We start from the raw sequence: 5,936 nt of genomic DNA, 5'->3' as shown, positions 1-5,936 counted from the left end.
AAGTCTGACATCCCTACTTGAGATTAGTAACTCAAGTAGTCTGCCCACCTGCTTTACTTTACTCTCTTCTCAGCTGCAGCTTTTTGATATAAAGCTGTACCTCTCATACCAACTGGAGCACCTAACAGGTAAAGGGAGATAAGCTTTGTCGGCTGCTAATTGCTGGAGATATTAAACTGTTTACTTAAAGGAGCAAAGCAGCTCCCCACCACCACACAGGGAAAACTAAAGTTAGCCTTTTTGGGCTCCTGCCCTGCCTAGGTAAACTACTTTGCAACTGTCATTTTAAGAACACAAAAGGATCTTTTATGTGGCTGGATAAAGGTAATCTCAGATTTAAAGCAACCAGTTTGGAAGGGTGTGTGTGTGGGTTTTTTGTTTTTGTTTTTTCCTTCCTGGGCTCCTTGAAATGCAGTTAGGCCAGACAAGGTCGCTGTTATCACCTTTCCTGCGTTATCAGGTGTGAAAAACAGGCTAGAGGGGAAAAGCAATCAAGAGAGAACCCATTTTGGTCACCCTGCAAATCCCTGACCAATTTACCCTGATCTGTGGAAAGTAAGTCTAGCCTGGCCTCCTGCAGCCTGGGGTCTTTGGTGAGAGCACTTATTTATTTGTTTACCCAGCTTTTCTCCCTGAGCAGATTACAAGGATGTTCTTCCCTCCTTCACTTTATCCTTACAACAACCTTGCGAGGTAGGTTAAGCTAAGAACGGCTGGCCCAAGGTCACCCAGCGAGTTTCAGGGGTAGAGTGGAGATTTGAACCTCAGTCTCCCAGATCTTAGTTCACGGGTGGCCAAACTGTAGCTCTCCAGGCATCCATGGTCTACAATTCCCAGTGCTGGCAGGGGCTCATGGGAACTGTAGTCCATGGCCGTCTGGGGAGCCACAGTTTGGCCACCCCTGTGCCCAACAGTCTTAACTGTTTTATCATGCTGATTTCCTAAAACCACCCACAGGGGGAAGAAAAACATAAAGGGAAGTAGCTAAAAGACGGGGCTTTCTATTGGGAAGAAATACGATTGCTTAAGTGATTGTAAGGAAGTCCCTTTGGCACCCTCTTCCCCTTGGGACACGGGACTCCTATCTGCCTACTTTACAGGACTGAGCCAAAATGAAGGGCTTTGCATTCTTAAAAGAGCTGCATGGATGCTCAGGGTTGTGGCCTCAGTCTTGTGTGTGGGGGAAATGGGCTTGTGTAGTTGGGAGGGGAATGGATACAGTGGCCATCAGCCTGCAAGTTATTTTCTTTATGATTTATTTACCAATTTTCTACTTGAGACTCAGGGTGGATTAAAGGTGAAGCAATGATAGTGCTTGTAGCCCAGCCATTCTATGTTGTGACCCAAGTTCTCACTTTCCATTTATGTACCTCATTTATGCTGTCTTTCTCTTCAACGGAGACCGTCCTCCATTTTACCCACACAACAGCCCAGCAAGGTAGGTGAGCCAAAGTAGGCGTGGCCAGCCCAAGGTCACCCACTGAACATCCACGGCAAGGCAGGGATTCGAACCTGAGCCTCCCGGATCGTTCTCCAACACTCTGGTCCAACATCAACATGCTAGCGATGGATGACATGCTGTAGCTATTAATGAATAACAGGAGCGTGTGTACAGATGATAAGGCACCAAGCCAGGAGGAAATGCTAAGCCTGTGGGGGAATGTTCATAGAGAACTGCAGGGCAATGTTCAGAGGGAACAGTGGGAGAAAGTGCACGAAGAGTGCTAGAAGAAGAAGAAGAAGAAGACTCATTACTGAAGAAGAGTTGGTTCTTATATGCCACTTTTCTCTACCCGAAGGAGTCTCAAAACAACTTACAGTCGCCTTCCCTTTCCTCTCCCCACAACAGACACCTTGTGAGGGAGGTGGGGCTGAGAGAGCCCTGATATTCCTGCTCGGTCAGAACAACTTTATTAGTGCTGTGGCAAGCCCTAGGTCACCCAGCTGGCTGCATGTGGGGGAGCGGGGAATCAATCCCGGCTCGCCAGATTAGAAGTCCGCACTCCTAACCACTACACTAAGCTGGCACTCTATTATTATAACATAGATGGGTATAAAGAGATCCAGAGCCTGCCCTTTTAGACTCAACCATGTATTATGAAGGCAAAGGAGGGGAAACTCAAATGCAACAGATTTTGTTCAAAGCTAGATTGTTGATCGAGCTTCAGAACAGACTTTGGCCTGTCTGCAGGACTTTATGTATTACCTCATTCTGAAATGATCATTCTATATCCTGCATGATTCCACCCACATCTGTAATCTCAGGAAGAAAGAAGGGCTGTAATTAGGGTTGCCAATTCCCTGGAGATTTGAGGTGCAGTGTCCCAGGCGATCTCCAGGCCCTACCTGGAATTGGGAAACCCTTGGCATAAATAAGATCTCTAATAATGTCAACAGGAGCGGTAAAGAAATCCACAGTGGATCCTGTAGTCCAGGGATAGTCAAACTGCGGCCCTCCAGATGTCCATGGACTACAATTCCCATGAGCCCCTGCCAGCAGATGCTGGCAGGGGCTCATGGGAATTGTAGTCCATGGACATCTGGAGGGCCGCAGTTTGACTACCCCTGCTGTAGTCCTTTTAGGGTGTTGTCTGGGCAGCAGTTCTTTCCCCATAGTTTTGGATTGTGAAAGTTTTTACCCAAATACACACAATTAGCTGGGGAGGGGGGGAAGCCTGAGAATAAGCGTATTAACTGGAAACCTGCCGCCCGTCATAGACATGCAAGCAAATAGCCCCCTCTGGTGGCCTTAGGCAGAATTGCATCTATGCCGGTCTAGCCAGATTTTAATGCAGGGGTCCCCAACACAGCGCCCGTGTCCGCCGACCCCTTCCTGGTGCCTGCCGACTGGTTTTAGAAAGTGGGCAGGACCAGTTGGTGCTTTTGCCCATTATACAGCTGGCTCCACCTCCATTTTGGGGGGAACTGATCTCTGTAGTCTGGAGATCTGCTGGAATTGAAGGTGACCAGATTGTCCTACTTTTGGAGGAACATCTGGCAAATTGGACTTATGTTGCAAGTCAAAAATATATATTACAATACTATTTTTGCGTTCTATGCATTCTGTGAAAAAATTTGTTGCTCCATATAGACCAAATCTTTAATCAAGAACCCCCCACACACCTGGTCAATGGTGTCCCGCTTTACGAATGTTAAAATCTGGTCACCTTATGAGACCTCCAGCCCGCATCTAGAGGTTGGCAACCCTGCAGTAGAACGTGAAGAAATGCCACAAGAATAATTTAAGGTGGTACAGAACTGTTATGTATCCGGAATGAAGGAGTTATCACTTCCACACATACATTTTTTTTAGCAGGAGATCTGTGCTTTTAACAGTCACTCAACAAAGCTGAGTTTAACTGGGGAAGATTTCCTTGTCTTTAGTGATACACTGACTGAAAAAGTTTCGCCTGTTGGATTTCTCTGTGAAAGATGCAGGAAATCCCATCAGGGAGAGAGCAGAAATGGCAGCTCTGAAGAAGGGGAGGAGAATTGGGTTTTATACTCAGCTTTTCACTGCCCAAAGGAGTCTTAAAGTGACTTATAATCGCCTTCCCTTGCTCTCCCCACAACACACACCCTGCGAGGGAGGTGAGGCTGAGAGAGCCCTGATATTACTGAAGAAGAGAATTGGTTCTTATATGCTGCTTTTCTCTACCCGAAGGATTCTCGAAGGAGCTTATAGTCACCTTCCCTTTCCTCTCCCCACAACAGACACCCTGTGAGGTGGGTGAGCCTGAGAGAACCCTGATATTACTGAAGAGAGAGTTGGTTCTTATATGCCACTTTTCTCTACCCAAAGGAGTCTCAAAGCAGCTTACATTTGCCTTCCCTTTCCTCTCGCCATAACAGATACCCTGTGAGATAAGTGAGGCTGGCAGACCCATGTCAGGACTGCTTGGTCAGAACAGCACTATCAGGACCGTGACTAGCCCAAGTCCACCCAGCTGGCTGCACATGGAGGAGTGGGGAATCACACACGGCTCGCCAGACTTGAAGCTGCCACTCTTCACCACTACGCCACGCTGGTAGGAAGGTCTGATTCAGATATGGAGTTTCTTTGAGACCCAAAGATAGAGTAGAATTTCAGCCCAATGCAGGAAGACATGGTGAGATGTGGCCAGCAGGGCAAGCAAGAGGATCAGGGGGTTGGAGCACCTTCCTTGTGGGGAAAGGGGGAGGAGTCTGGGACTTTTCAGTTTAGAAGAGATGGGGAGGGGGGGATGATGACATGATAGCATTTTGTAAAATTATACATGAAGTAGAGAGGGTTGGTAAAGAGAACTTTTGATCTCTTGCCCCCAAATAGTGGAATTTGAGGAGCATCCAGCGATCAAATCCTGCATCTTCCCCTCTGATAATACCCCCTCCAGTTCACCCCTTCCATCTCATACACCCTGCATGATCCAAAGTTCACAGAAGCCACAAATATCTTCTGGTGAGCTTTCCTAAGGCTGTGCTCCTGGTGCCAGGCAATCCTGGCAAGCTCACCCACCAAATTTGGCATCCACCAGCCATTTGCCTCTAAGGTGAACTGGCCCCGATTTCCCATAAGCTCGACAGTAGCCCCGCCCACACATGAACACAAGAATCGGCTCATATATGCGTACACCAGTTTGCAAGAGAACACCAATACGCATTCACTTGACAAATTAAACTAGGGACCTTCTTCTGGATGGCAGGTTTAGCTGTGCATGCATTGAATGCAACATGAGAATTCCTCAAAGCACAACTAAGTATACAGTCAATATGGATTGTACGTACATTCACTGTAACTTGAACTTATTCTGGACCTTACTTTTCCTAAGTATATTCAAATGACCTGTGAATTTATCATAATCTTGTCTCTTTGCAGGCCAGAGGATATAGGGATGGCCACAGACACAGATGGCTTTAAAAGGGCGCTAGATTCATGGAGGAGAGGTCTATTAGGGGCTGCTAGCCATGGTGACTAATGGGAACCTTCATGTTCAGAGGCAGTGCCGGAAAGCAACATCAGAGGAAGACTTTGGCCTCTATGGACCTGGTTGGCCACCGTGTGAGACTGGCTGTTGGACTAGATGGACCTCTGGTCTGATCCAGCAGGGATCTTCTGATGTTCCTATAAAGGCTTCGGCCTTTATGCCCTGTTGTTGGATGTCCAGAGGACCTGGTTGGCCACTGTGTGAGACAGGCTGCTCGACAAGGTCTGATCCAGCAGGGCTCTTCTGATGTTCTTATGAAGGTCTCAGCCATTATACCTTATTGTTGGGCCGCTAAAGGAACTGGTTGCGTACTGTGTGAGACTAGATGGACCCTCACTGGTCTGATCCAGCAGAGCTCTTATGTTCTTATGAAGATCTAGGGCTTTCCCGCCTGTTGTTGGACCTCCAGAGGACCTGGCTGTCCACTGTGTGAGACAGGCTGCTCGACTAGATGGACCCTCACTGGTCTGATCCAGCAGGGTTCTTCTTATGTTCTTTCTTCTGCCTGCCTAGGGCTTGTTTTTAGATTGCCATCTCTGTGGGGCAGAGATTTTTGTTCTTTTCTGCCTGAGATAACAACCTTCCCATGAACAAATTAAAGGTAAAGGTATCCCCTGTGCGAGCACCGGCTCATGCCTGACCCTTGGGGTGACGCCCTCTAGCATTTTCATGGCAGACTCAATACGGGGTGGTTTGCCAGTGCCTTCCCCAGTCATTGTCTTTTTACCCCCCAGCAGCAAGCTGGGTACTCGTTTTACCGACCTCGGAAGGATGGAAGGCTGAGTCAACCTTGAGCCGGCTGCTGGGATTGAACTCCCAGCCTCATGGGCAGAGCTTCAGACTGCATGTCTGCTGCCTTACCACTCTGCACCACAAGAGGCTCTCTATGAACAAAGTATCAGATATTAATTTATTTATTTCTCTCTCTGACACCCCTCTACCCTGCAAAACACACATCCTTCCGTCACTCAA

Source organism: Paroedura picta, chromosome 5 (assembly GCF_049243985.1).
Source record: "Paroedura picta isolate Pp20150507F chromosome 5, Ppicta_v3.0, whole genome shotgun sequence".
Taxonomy (NCBI): domain Eukaryota; kingdom Metazoa; phylum Chordata; class Lepidosauria; order Squamata; family Gekkonidae; genus Paroedura; species Paroedura picta.
The sequence above is the reverse complement of the archived record's forward strand: the minus strand, read 5'-3'. Positions refer to the sequence as shown.